The 14,958-nt window shown below is 39.2% G+C and overlaps 1 long non-coding RNA gene across 1 annotated transcript; it reads right to left on the bottom strand.

The window, feature by feature from the left end:
• LOC306738117 lies at positions 1–10,287 on the bottom strand. Its single transcript, XR_013771007.1, has 3 exons — positions 10,071–10,287; positions 9,393–9,488; positions 1–613 (listed from the first exon to the last, which is right to left on the bottom strand). It is a non-coding gene; the product is annotated as an uncharacterized lncRNA (long non-coding RNA).
• Positions 10,288–14,958: the final 4,671 nt, after the last annotated feature.

Below are 14,958 nucleotides of genomic sequence, written 5' to 3'. Positions count from 1 at the left end.
TAGTTAGAACACGTTTCTTTAATACATTTATGTCATTCATGGCAATTGTTTTAGCATAACGGGAACTTGAATACTACTGAATGGGAACAGTATGGAAAAGCAAAAAGCAGCATCTACAAAAATAACATTGCATCCTAAAGAGCACTGATTTAAACCCGACAGTCCTGTATTGTCTTGTTTATCTATATATCATGATTACAAATATGTACCAAAAATACTGTTATGTGGGTTAATTTATGTAAAGTATTTGTCAGCAATTATAACATCCTACGAAGACATGTTTCATATTTTTACAGCTGTATTTTACTCAATGATATACAATACAAATATATCTGCTTACAATTACACCCCAGTGTGTTATGAACCATTTATCATATGTTTTTATACTGTTTATAATGATCAATGGAGGGGGGTGGGAGAGAGGGGAGACCGTTTGTAAAACACACAAATTCAGTTCAATCAGTAAAATGCTTAAGACGCTTAGTTTAGCTGACGTTTAACTATGGAAAAGCTGCTGTGTTAGAATACATTTGTTTCTAACAAGGAGGAAACACTCGATTTCTCACACCGTACTGACAGACGTGTCCTTCTCCCCTGCGGTCACTTCTTCAATCTGAAACACAGTAAAAAAAAAAAAAGGTCACATGTCCTGCAATCACCTGCTTTTTCCACTTGTAACTTCTGCTTTGACCAAGTTTATGTGACCTTTGCCATTACCTCTGACCTCTATGGAGAGACATCTGTTTGAGGAAGAGGATAGCTGAAATAATCCTAGTCCACATCGATTGATGTGATTTATGATGAACTAATAAGTGACTGCAAAAATACAGTGTAGTCTCTGAGCGTTTATGTACCGGTAACAGTGGGACAATGAGGGTTAATCTTGGGGTTCATATTTGTTTATATAAAAATACACAATTAGCCATTCCTATTACATTTGACACTTTACAGTCTTCAATTAAAACACAGCTGATACTTTCAACAGGCTTAAGGACCAACTGGTCTATTGCACTTTCACAACCATTCAAACCCAATCGCTTATTTCAAAGTGGTTATTAGTTTCAAATTTGTCACGAGTTAATCTGAACTGCATCCAATATAAAGGGGGTTGTTTTAAATCAGTGATGTGACTACTCAGGCTCAGGTTGCAGGTAAGACTTCACATTGATCTTAGTCTAGTTATGCCGGGTTGATAGATTGGGATCTGTGGAGACCAGTTAGCTGCTATAGTGAAACCTGGCTGCTGAAAGATTGGGAATTCCAAGGGGGATTTAGTTGTGTGGAAGAAAATGCTCAACTGAGTCCCATGCAAAGATGATCATCCTTTTCAGTCACCCACAAACAGAAAACCCCCAAATGCCATTCAGGTAAAACAGTAACACTTTGTGAAAACGATTTGTGAGGTTAAGTAAGCTATTTTGTTCTGTCTTCTACTTAATTTGGCATCTGAAGCAAACAAGACGTTTCTAATAACCCTTTTTGAAGAGAAAAAATACTTTAATTTCATTTCATTCTCCGCAGCTGAAAGTGCTTCATGTATCACTGAATTGAAATTGTATGTATTTCCTGAAGTGAAAAATGTCTTTATTGGGGAACAACAAGGGACGTGAACAAAAACAGAAGTTGAAACAACTGGAGCGATAAAATGTATCAGACCTGATGGATTAATTACTTCAAGGTTACGTTTTCTGAACCAGAATGAGTGATGTTGTTCACAGCAAAACAAGATGCAAAACAGCTGTAAATTATCTGAATAATAGTTCAAAGAATTCTGCCGAAATAGGTAAACATGTAAGAAACAAAATCCTAAATGTATTCAAGTAATACAAAAATACTCATTTTATTTCAGTGTCTGAGTTTAAGATGGGACTCACAATAGTGTAAAATATTTCTAGATATCATTGTGTTTGATTTTGCGTTAATTTAAGAATTGCTTAAATTAAGAGTTACTGTAAAAGCGTCAGGATCAAGTTTGAATTAGAGTTATAAAAATGGTGTAAAAATGTAGGTTTGGTCTAAGGTCCGGGTTAAGGGCCGGTGACACCAAAATTAATGAATTCTAATGCAGTTTGTTGTGGTCAGAAGATTTACTCGTCGGGTCAAAGTAAATCCATATATTTGCGTGTATTGAGTTCAACTTTGGCGAACTTTGACACATGGATTTGTGCCTCTGACCGATAGAAAGCCACCGTGACAGTTTTCGAGGGGATTAAGTGCTGTAGAGGCAAAAATGGAGAAAGTAAAGTTATTAGCTTTGTTTGAATTGACCATTTAAATACACAGCATTGACATAAGTCAAGTCAAGTAAATCAAGCCGAATGTCAGAAATCTCAAATTTGCCTTAAGGAGGTTTTGCTATCTGTAAAGCTAACAACATCCTCTGTATTTTATTCCTCGTTTCGGATAAGAAAAGCACCTTACTGTTTTATTAGCGACTAAGCTTAGCAAGTTAGCTAGCCCCTTCTTTAACTGTACACTAAATGAAAGGAATCCTGAGAATAAAAAGCCAGATAGAGTAAATGGCCCAGAACCATGAAAATAGAAAGAAGCTTGGAGAGCTGTTTTGACTGACTTGTGTCATCATGTTACGAGCTTGCCCGCCTATTAGAGGTTAACTCGGCAGTAACTCGGCAGTTAAAATAATTGACCAACTACCCCAGTCACTACATCACAAAGTCCCATACGACTGAATCTGATGAATTTCGCTGTTCCATTTTCTGGGTTCAGCGTTGGATAATTATTTTTGCAGTGCCACTGATATATAGTGTATATTCCACACTTGAATGTTTCAACATAAACCGAGTAACATCAAACGAAAGGACACTAGAGTTTTAACATTTTGGGGTACTTTTATTCAGCATCATCTGAGATTCCACCTGAGTTCACTTTAAACTGTGTGTGAAGGATGAGAGACAAAGATGTAATAAAGCCCCGGTGTGACTCTGACAGTTTGACACTGCCTGAGGAATGCGGAGTCGATGCCGGAGGCGATACCAGCAGGTGAATGAATGTCCGTCTGTCAGCAGGCCTCCTGATCACAGCAGTCCTGCCAACTGCACAAAGCCTGGCCAGGAATGTCTAAAGCAGCCTGGAGAGGACAACAGAAGAGGAAACTGTCCCTGCAACTATAGACCTCATGGGGTTTGGAGTCGTAGGTCATTGAAAGAGTCAGCTGTGTTGGGATCTGGGCGCGTTGACATGAAAGCGGACGCATCTTCATGCTGTGTTCATCTTTTTAGAGCCAACTTCAACTAGCTAGTGATAATATAAATCCTTATATTCTGCAGATATTCTCCATTACTCTTACTCTTCATGTCTATTAAAGTTCAGGTTAGCGAGGTCAGTATAACACAGCTATGCAGCTGGAGTTGGTTGTGTCTATGAAATGTCCAGCTCTCAAGGGAAGTTAGTCACACGCCTGCGCACTTCAACACTCACACCTGTTTATCAGTATATATATATATATATAGTATATAAACCGTGTATTAAAGAGCCGACCTTCTGGCTGTTCGGTGTGTGTCTTTGGACGGTCAACCTACGTGTTGACTGGACGACTCCCTGCTATCGCGTTTGCAGCATTTGTTATCTTACTTGTGATCAAGGAAAATAAATTCCGAGAACGAGAGAAGTTGTTTGACTAAGTTCTTCCGGACGCTACACCAGGCATCCAATAATTATCTAATAATTATGTCATTGTGAGCATGCTGGCATTTAGCCACAAACCCTGCTGTCCTACAGCGTGATTGTTTACTTTCACAGTAGATTCAGTGATTTCTCAAATTTCAATCATGATAAATATGTTAGCTTACTCAGTTGGGAATCTTGACAAATTTCCAAACTACAGTAAGCTCTCATTAGTTCGTCCTTAACTAGACAGATGAGTCCTCTTTATAGAAGATGAGTTGCAAAAAAAGAACAAAACCTTGTTAACTAATCAAAGTAAAGGCAACACGGTCAATAAATCACAGCATGTCAAGGGTGTGATTGTTCACAACGAACCCACTGTGACTCGACATCGTGTGACTGGACTGCTGACTCTATTTCTGTATTCTCTAGAAATTGTTTTCACTATGTATCCCCCCTCCCTCTTCCTTCCCTTCTTTGAGAGACTTGCAGTGTAGTGTAAAGAAGGGAAACATGCACTACTAAATTGAGCCCTTTAAATATTTTGCGTGCCACCTGCCAAAGTATGGACTGGAGTACAAAGGAAGAATCTAGAAAATGTGACACTAGTTGTAAAATGTCTATAGTGTAAATAAGGAAGGTCAAGGCCTAGCATAATTTGACATCTCTTAAAATAAGAGGATGTAGGTCAGGGAAAGTACGTTTTTAATTGTCCGCTGCTTTTACATTGCTTCCTGCGTCAGGATAGAAATAAACTTGAATTCAGAATTACAAAATTGTATGCTTGAATATAAAATATATAAATATTGGGTGAATGGTGGAGAAGGAATTATCTACTTTACGGTGACATTGAGGCCAACTAGTAAGCAATTTTTCATGCCTCCGTCCACAGTTCTCACAAATATTGTTTTTCATTTTTTTCAGGTTCTGTCATGTGCAGCAGCGTTTGTTGAAATGCATCTTAGTTTGCGCTACACATCACAGCAGCCGCTGTGCATCCATTTCTGCAGAGACTTGCTCAATGACAGGCAAGGAATGTGAGCCAGTTGACTCTGACGTAAAGGCCACATTATTCTCCTGCAGTCACTGTGTACCCTTTAATTAGGATTATCTGACCTATGACCTTTGGAAAGGACTTTAACCCAGAAACTTCTCCAGGGCGAGGAAGCAAAGCAGGAAGAAGACACGCACCCAAGTTGGTTTTGATAAAAAGACAAGAGACAGGAAGCTAACCTGAGAGGCTAAAATACAGTATGCGTTCAGACACACACTGGTGGTCATGTCTAATGGCATCACGCTGAAAGGTTCTGTATTGTTTTCAGTTTGAAGACGATCAGATGGACCTCATTTGTCATTGTCTGAGCCTTGTTTTCCTCTTTACAAAAGCACGCCATGACCTCATAAGGGGCTCAGTACCACAACAAACTCAACTAAATTGTTTGGGAAATAACATCTACTCTTAAAAGTTAAAAGTTCATTAAATTGAAGTGCAGTAACACTGCACATTTTGTCTGCTGTCAGTCTTTATGCTAAGCTAAGCTAACTGGCTACTGGCTTCAGCTTCATATTTATTGGACACAATCATCTCATTTAACTCTCAAGAAAACAAGTATTAATTTAAATCCTTCAACTATTGCTTCCATACATACAATACATCTGAAGACCCATGTCGGTCACAATGCCTTGGTCTTTAGTGCATATTGCCATGTAAAATAAAGACATTTTCGATTGGCTCAAACCCTACAGTGTCCTTGAATTCTGCATTTTATACCTTTTTGAAACCCTATTCCAATTTTAAGATTGCATAAGCGCAGTACACCCTAATGCCGTGTTCACACCAAAAGAGTTGCGAAATATTTGCGCGAGTAGATTACATGTTAAGTCAATGCACAGACGCGCATGGTTGCTAAAAAGCATTTTTTTTGCCGGGCGGCACGATAGAGGCGAAAAAGCGTTGCGAATATTTGAAGTTGAAATATTGAAGTTGAAATATTTAAATTCTGGTGAAGAATTCGCCCGACGCTGAGTTGCGAAAGCCAATCAGCGTTGAGAAGCTCTGCCCGGCATCACCGCTGTCCTGCCGTTACTGAATCAAACTGCTGGTAAAATAAAATAAAAAAAATATCAACGCCAGCTCCGCGTCAAACGTAAAACTGAAAGTTGTCAGTGTTGGTTTGTTTATTTGTGTATATTTGAGTGTTGAGCAGAATCAGGTGAGTTAGAGTTTTTGCTAGAGAATTGTCCTCAGTTTTTCCTTTTTTTATTTTTTATAATGCAGACTGATATTATTTTAGTATCAGGAGATATATGGCGAAAATTCGCAACTCTTTTGGTGTGAACACGGCATAAGGCTCCAAAGAGCAGCTCTATGGGATCATCACAAAGGCTCAGCAGTGCCTTTACCACATTGTCCACACAACATTTAGTTGTATTTAAAAAAAACAACAACTGTAAATGTGGCCTTTACATACAGTATGCTTTGGCGTGAATCATCTTACAAAGCTTTGATAAACCGAATGCATCTTTTTATGAAAGGCTGCTGTTGTGTATGCCAGGATGAGGCTGCATCACTGTGTATCCCAAAACACAGACGAGAAACAAGCAAACGTCTATGAGGTGAAGCTTTTATTCATGAAACTTGTGATTATCAAATAGTTGAGCATTCCTTTTGGATATAACTTACCATGTCTTATTCACTTCACATTTACACAACAATTATGCTGAAGAAAACTATGCCCACGGTGGTGTTGCCAATCCTTTTCTCCTAATGCTGAATAACACTAAATTATTGTTTACTCATTTTAATCCGGCCCCAACATTATGCTATCACCATATCAACACTAACACAACATGATAGTGCTGTGAAAGAGCCTGTCTTTGCTTTAAACTGCAAGTATATTGCTGTATATAACCTTGTAGGTAAGAAAAAATATATAATTGCACGCTAAAGTCAGATTTTTTTAAATCCACTGCACCAACAACTTTTCTCCATCCATACTGTAGGCAACTGTAAGATCCTTTAAATTCATGTTAGAGCATGAACATTGCCAATATCTTGACACACATCAAGTGACACACACAATTGTCTGCATGTACAGTACAACCTGGACGCTGTCCTTTAATGATGCAAGTCTAATAGTTATCTTCACAACTTCAAGCAACTACAAGTTTTCAATTTCTTGCCCAAAACTAGATGTTTTGTGGTAAGAAGTCATGAGAGGAAAGGGAAGAACCAGCTTCCACCAGCTGTTTTCTTCAGTCTGTGTTTTCCCGACAGTCCCTCCTTCCTGAAATGTTGCCCAGGTGTAATGGTCGACCTGCCAGTTTTAACCACATCAAATCACAGACGCAGGAAGCTTCCCCTCACTGTTATTACTGAGATAAAGATCCTGCATTCACCACATGCACCATTGTCATCATGCACACGATAAATCTGTGTTTTACACCTGTTATATCGGCCAAGAAAATTGTGACTTTGCGAGAAACTAGAAAGCAGAAAAAAGGACACAAATTGCTCAAAAGTAAAACGAGTCAATTCATATACAAACTCTTGTTTATCCTGGGCAATGAAAGGACATACCATATACAGACTCATTTATGATCATGAGGCCACATACAAAGGCTTTTGAGTAACAAACAAAAACGTATTGTTCAGCTTTAGATCCTTGACCCTCCTCGGCTCCATGACCTGTCTCCAGCCCCTTCACAAAAAGAGCTTCTGCAAATAAAACATGCTGCTTCAAACGAACGACTAACTTTGTTTGTCTCACATAGTTCAATCTTATGTTGTCTCCTCCTCGCTGTGAAATATTCATCCCAAGCGGTACAGACAGTTTCCTCAAACATTAAACATCACACATGAAAGCTGAGTTCTGACTGGAAAATAACACAGTGAAGTCCCAGTTCTAATTATGCTGGTTTAGTTTACGGCCTGTCAGCTCATATCCATTATCCACAACTGCTGAATGGTGAGCAGCCTTTTAACTTCAGTTTTCCAGCTTGCTCATCACGTCTCAGACCAGGTGGGAATGAGTGTTCACTTTTTCCTTTTCTCTTCTCTGGTTCAAATAGCGTTATTCACTGTTTTACAACACGTGTTCGCAGTGTCATTTTGGAAGAAAGACTTATACTGAGATACAATCTATATCATTGTGGTGACGAGAGGGCTTGCTAAATTCTTAATTTAGGCTGCGTTCCCCTTTAAGTGTGCCACCAGCAAAGCATTTAGAAGCTCTGGTTAGAGCCTATTCACATGTTGAATTATTACTAGCTAATAGTCAATTGATCTATTGTTTAGGGTTTTATGTTAATCATTTTATAAAGGCTTTTTCACAGTACATTTTGACATTAAGACAGAAGTAAAAGCCCAAATGTAAATCATAAAATTGATGATGGCTGAATTGAATTCAACTGGTGTGGACTTTTTTTCTTTACAGATCTTTTGACATGTCATAGCAGGAAAGGTACAAGTGAGATTGATAACCTTAATGATGACTTCGTTCCATCAAGGGTCCCAGTAAGCTATGCCAATGAGCCACGATGCGCAATACCAGGTCCTCCCCCATCGTTAATGTAATTAGATGCACCTGTGCTTTTCCTACTAGGTCTGCTGTGCATGCTGGCTCACTGTCACAGCTTATTTAGACACTTCAATACAACTGATCCGTCATTAATGTTATCAGAAACACATTTGCGTTTCCTATAGACAAGTCAAAATGTCTGCTGTGAAAAGGGTGACATGTTTGTCGCGTGAAGATCACGTCACAGATATAACGATAATATTAATTAAAATGTCATTAGATGTCATGCATCCTTCAATTCATCTTGAAGACCCACATAATTAAAACTGAGTGCCTCTGCTGAGACGGAGATGCTTGGGATTTGTAAAGCTGGTGTTTTTGTGGGAACGGAGATGATCCGTGACTGCTAACACGGAGCATCTGAGAGCGGCTAGCCCCTCAGATGTGAGCTTATCATCAGCTGTTAAGAGCGGTGTGAATTCCTCGGGCCTCAGGCTTCGGCCCTGAGTGTTTCTGAGCAGATAGGAAGAGAGAGGGAGTGCAGGTGCAGATGCGGGCCTCACATCCTGCAGCACATGATGATTAGACTGAGAGGGTCCATGTTAGCACTGGTGTGAGAGGAATCTCATCCATCAGTGGCAGATAGAGCATGGCGGAACCAGAAGGAGAAAGGAATGATGCCAAGTGTGCTTTACATAGAAATTTAGCAGAAAAGACGTGCTTTAGACATGGAGTGAGCTCATGACCTAAGAGTGGTCACATCATAATGTAGATGGAGTCTGTGAACTGCAGTTAATATATTGGGGGAAAAGGCAAAACAAGTGGATATTGATGTAATATTATTGCAATATTATTGTATTATTATTAGCAAAGCAATTAAAAGTAAAGTAGTAACACTTTGAATGATATATTGTATGTCGTGAAGCTGACTTTTTCAACGGCCATAGAGTATAAGTTTATGGGTGCAGCTTCCAGTGAATATTTATAAACTACTGGATGTCAGACTGTCAATATGATTTACAATTTTGGGGACAAGCACACTTGCATAATTTTAGATGTAATGGTTAAGACTTCTCTATTTTTAATATTTGAATTCAGGACCAGAAGCTGTAACACAGCACTCCCAGTGGCCATTCATAATGTCTGCAGACCTGCAGGGCAGGGTGTTTTTTTCTTCTTTCCTTTAACACCTGAGCTGGCTAAGCAGCGTAGCAGCTGCAGCAGAACGTCTGTCTACTGTGGTCTTACCAAATTCCGGAAGAACGGCACAGGAGCATATCGGCGAAATGTCTCACACCGGACAATTGAGAGGAACGTCCCAGAGGTTGATGATCCTCTTCCTGTCTGTTTAAAAGAAGCAATGGAGGTTTAGAGATGCAAATCATGATGGTAAACGGAAGAACAAACTGCTGTAATGTGACCTGATTACTTTCTTATACTGTAAATTAGACAGAAGAGTCAATTAATCATTAGTACCACTAGTAAGGGATCATTTTACAGTCAATATGGAGAGGATTCAGCGACCAATTACTAGTAACCAATAATAATGTCAGCAACACACTTGCAAGAATCTTTTAATGTTGCACAGTGAATTTTTACTCAACTAGGGTTACAACAGAAAATTAACATAGTGAATGACTGAATAGTTGTAAGTTCTTGTTTTTGTCACCCGATTAGTGGAAAATGTGTTGAAATGCGACATGTTGCAGGAAGTTGGAACTGAGATATGAATCACTTTGTCATTATTCTGCCATCTTACAGTAGAGTCAACTGAGGTCACTACTGTCTTTTTTCAATCCTAAGTGGTTGAACACATAGTGTCATACGGTATAATCAGTAGCTGAGTGTTTGCTGTTAATTTTAGTATGAAATAATGAATATCTCAGCTACTACAAGGAATAACAATGCCAAACTTGAAATACCAACCTCTTGTCTGACTGGAGTCAGCATTGTTGCTGTTGTTCTCATTCGCCTCCTTCAGCGACTCCACAGAGGTCTTGTTGGAGACGTCATCAGTTTTCTCCTCCACACTCGGCTCCACAGGTGCGGGGGGACTCTGCTCAACGACGTCCTCTTTGGGTTTGTCCTCAGAGCTGTCTGGGGTTGGCACCGGAGCAGCAGACTCAGTGCTGGGATCAACAACAGATTTATCGACCACAGCTGTGAAGGACAACAAAAGCAAACATTACGTTTTCATTAATACGTTTTTTCCTACGATGAATCCAGTTAAAGTGTGACACATATAGAATATGTGGAGGAATTAAAACAACACACAGCTTAAGTCATAATAATAAACTGGAATAAACTGGAAAAACCCAACATTGATGTCATGCTTTTTTAATAGGAAGTAAGACTGTTGCAATAAATTCATTGCTTAACGTCGTTGAGACATCATTTTAACTTATGACATTGCAGATTTGCAATTTACATTCTGTACTTCTTCACCCACATAATAACAGTATTTCCACCCTTTTAGCCTCAAGCGGTTTCACCCTCTCTAGCAGTAAGGGGGGTATTTCTCTCTGGCGAAGGCATTTCAGGGGGCCACCATGTTGTTAATGAGGCGGCTGATTACTGACCAGTTCCTAATGAGCCACAGCCATGCAGCTGTTGGAGGCTGTGGGAAAGTAGGGCGGCCCCATCATTATCTGACCCAGGGTTAGGTGGAGGGAAAGCGGAGATGAAGGGGAGATGAAGGTGACCGTTGTTCTAGACATAATTCGGAGTAAGATGGCTCCTCGAACGACTTTCCAACCGGCAGAGAATCATCAAGTCTGTCTCTCTCGGTTTATGGCGGATGACTAGACGCGTTATCACTCTGTACCTGACTGACGGCTTTACATTATGCTTTAGTATTAGACCAGACATATGATCTGTAGTTGCTACTTTGTGTTATTTTAAAAGTCATGGGTTTAAGTGCACTATTCAAATAAAGAGCTTTGTACCACTCACATGTCCATCTTTTCACAAGAAAAAAACCGCTTACCAGCGCCTCTAAACATCATTAATTAACACTTTTGGGAACAGAGATTGTGAAATTCACAATTTATCAAACGTCTGGCTGATTTCTCCAGCGTTATCAAGAACAAGTGAGTTTGACAAGCAGTCCTCATCAGCCAAATCAGATTCTTCATCTTGCCGCCAAGTTGAATCCAAACAGCAGCATGATTAGAAATATGGCAGCCCACCTGCACTGATTGCTCACAGTTTCACTTCTTTTCCAATGAGAGGAAGAGAACCCTTTGAAAGGTAGCTGGTTGTCAAAGCGGCCGTCAGCATTGTCCATTTCAACAGAGTGGCCCAGGGCAGGGAAGCAAGCCCAGACACGAGATGTACATTTTTACCTTTTCTTATTCAGCCTGGGAAGACCTCTGAGTAAAACAGGAACACTTCATTCATTCAGAACAATAAGACAAGAATAAGAACGTATGCTATCACAAGATATGACCTCAAATGTATAGTTAAAGATTTATCATCAACGCATAAATTATAGTGTAAGTTACCTTGAATTCACAAATATTTACTAAACATCTGGATTTAAAACGTTCTGACTTGCTGCATATGAATACAAAGACTTTCGTATGTTCTTTTTCATAAGCGTTTGAAATTATACTGAAAAACACTCAAAACATATGTTATATGGCAAAATAACCACATGCTCAAGAACCACTGAGGGAGATGCACGGTTGTCAGCTGCAGTTAAGGCAAACTGAACATGTTTGTAAATTGTTAACTTGGCTTCCATTTCCACCATGTGGTAGACATGAGTACTGCAGGCCACATTTTCTGCCTTGCGGTTTGACAAAGTTGGATGACATATGGTAAAAATGTAACACTATTTTCGTTCGTATTTGTATGAGACTGACAAATCAAGGCCTGGAGGGGAGCACAACATATTTATATATGAGAGTGAAATAAGCCGCATGCCTGCAGAACATTAACACTATCGCACAGTATCTCAGTGAAAAGAAAAAAAGTACTTCCTTTTATTCAGTTAAACTGATCTTGTGAAAGAGGAAGGATGATGACACACCATTAGCCCGCAAAACACATACAAATTCACAACTTGATTTGCAACAAAAAAATAATCTTTACCTGGTTCTCCGAGCTGCTGATCAGTCAGAGGTTTGTTCTTACCTGTCTGCTCCTCCTGTACTTCAGTTTTGGCCTCCGGTTCTTGCAGCTCTTTTTCTGTACTTTCAAAGGTTTGCAGACCTGAAAAGCATACATGGATCAGGATTTATAATAGTTCTGCAACAACAGAAAAGCACAATTTGTTTAAGTTTGAAGGGTAATTATTTTTCTTTTATATGCATGTGACATCTTCTCTGTAACATCGTTGTTGATGTAGTTAATAAACAATAATGATGGTGTGTTGACTGACTGTTCTGAGGTACAGCGTCAATCGGCAACTCAGGGTCCACAGTGCTGAGAGGGATGTTGGCTTCCGGTCTGGAGGAGAAGTCGACAGAGTAATGCTGTAAAAAGAGGGCATTCAGAAACACACACATTAGTGACAAAAATGGAGGAAATGGTTTGACATTTTGGGAAATAAGAGGCTTGATAACACATTGATGTCCGTGACTAAAAAGTTTGCTGTTTGTTTCTATTTTAAGTAGCTTGATTTTGTCCAATGGTAAAATAATCTGTAACATTACCAATCAACAGTTCATGTATAGTTTGTTGTAAAAATGTTAGCAAGCTTTAGGTAGGCTGTTTCCCCGTTTCCACTCTTTATGCTAAGCTATGCTAACCAGCTGTTGGTGGTAGCTTTTTCAAAAACAAATGTGAGTGTGGTATCAACTGCATCCGCTTGCTCTCGGAAAGTAGATTAATTATCACATTTCCAAAAATATCAGGTAGGTTAGTAGAAACAAACGGCTAACGTTACTCACTCTTTTTCTTTTCCGTCTGAAAAAGCATGCAACTCCAAATACCAGGGCTACGAGGATGATCACAACTATGATGATAATGCCTGAAGGAGGTAATAACATTTGTACTAATCTTTACAAAGACAAACACATTTGCTCAAATCGTGGCTATGCAATGTGGCCCTTACGACATAACGTACATCTAATGCTTATGGCTAAACTTAAAATACATTGTGGTTTGATACCACTTGATATCTTGTTCTGGAGCACATGTAAGTGTAACTCACCGGTTCTGTCAACTGCTGCCGACTTATCTGGCTTAGCAGTGGTGCCTGTAAAAAAAAAAAAAAAATATGCAGAAGGTTTATTATTTAAAAGAGAAAAACAAATCAAACAGTCAAATGTCACCTTCTGTTCATAATACAGTCAGAAGGGAAAGCTGAAAATGTATTTGTCAGTTTCATATTTAACTGGTTTAAAGCTGCATTAACAGCTTTTTTTGTTTTGTCACTCGGGGGCAGCAAAACAAGCTGAAAACACAACAGTGACATTATCTCCTGACAAAGCTTATATGTATATCTAATGTTACACTATACATTTGATTCACCTTTGTCCTTGTTTGTTTTGATGGTTGTTGTGCCATTGGATTTAGTGACTGGGGATGCACTTGTAGTGCTTGTCCCACCTGAATCAGAGAATCACGTCAAGCAAATAATGATTCAGACAGGAAAGATCATAAAACAAAAGAAGACATGATGATGAACCCACTGGCTATGAGAATCCTGAGCATTATTTTTGAGTAATCAAACCCTTATGGGTTACTGCACATGCACAATGCAACATGAATAAGCTCTCACCTTGCTGCATTGGTGTGGCGGGTAAGATGGTGCTGTTGCCCTCGGTGGTGTTCATGGTACCATTGGCAGTGACATTGTTGGCGCTGGTGGTTCTGGTGACATTGGTGGTCGAGATGAGGGATGTTACAGTGGGGGAATAATTGACAGTACTGGAAGCTGTTGATGTTTCATTTGCTGTGACAGAAGCAACAACCAACCCTGCAAGAGAAGATGGACAAGCACAAAATTATCCAACAGGTGAACACAAACATGACGGACGCTTGAACATAAAACACAAGTTCAGAATCAAGAAACTTAAAGTTTTTTTTTGGTCTGTTTGTCTTGTATTTGTATTTGTTTTTGTATTTTCTCATTTCTTTGCATATATTAAATAAATAATTGATCACATTGATCACACAAAATAAACTTTACTGCAAAGTATATTTAAGGATATTTGTTGATCTGTAAATCAACCCTGCACCTCGTATTCAGACTACAAGACTTACAGCAGCTCTGTTAACTGTACGCCCGAATGGGAACCAGCTATGTAAGTACTGTATATTGAGGTGTGGCCCTGCTTGTCTTTGCAAGTTTCATTGCATTTTTACTTATCTACAATTAGTTTCTTAAACAAATACAGAACATTGTACCAGGTTCTCAGAAAAAGCGTTCATATCGACAACAAAAGTAAACTTTGATAGCAATAAAAACATTGATTTAATACAACTTATTCAGCTTATTCAGAGACAAATATAAAGAGCCTTACCCAGAAAAAAGAAGGACAGGCCGATGGAGGGCATTGTAAGTTTGTTTGATGGTAGCAGCAGGTTGGGGTAGTCTAGATACACAGAATACATTCATATACATGTATATATATATACATGTACATATATATGTATTCTAAAAGCTCTGAGCGCAAAGGTGATGCTTTCATATGCTTCGTTTCTTCCTCACTGCCTCAGATCGTTGCATGCTTATAAAGAACCCCAAAAAGAGGATCAACGCCTCTGACCACAGCAGGATGCATCAAAGAACAGCGTTGCTCAAACAGTGCAAGTGAGAGGAAACATACTGTTGGTACGTTGCTTCAGAGTCAACAACATGAGG

This window comes from Taurulus bubalis (genome assembly GCF_910589615.1).
Source record: "Taurulus bubalis genome assembly, chromosome: 6".
In the NCBI taxonomy this organism is placed as follows: domain Eukaryota; kingdom Metazoa; phylum Chordata; class Actinopteri; order Perciformes; family Cottidae; genus Taurulus; species Taurulus bubalis.
Note: the sequence above shows the minus strand (reverse complement) of the source record. Positions and strands in the feature narration are given on the sequence as shown.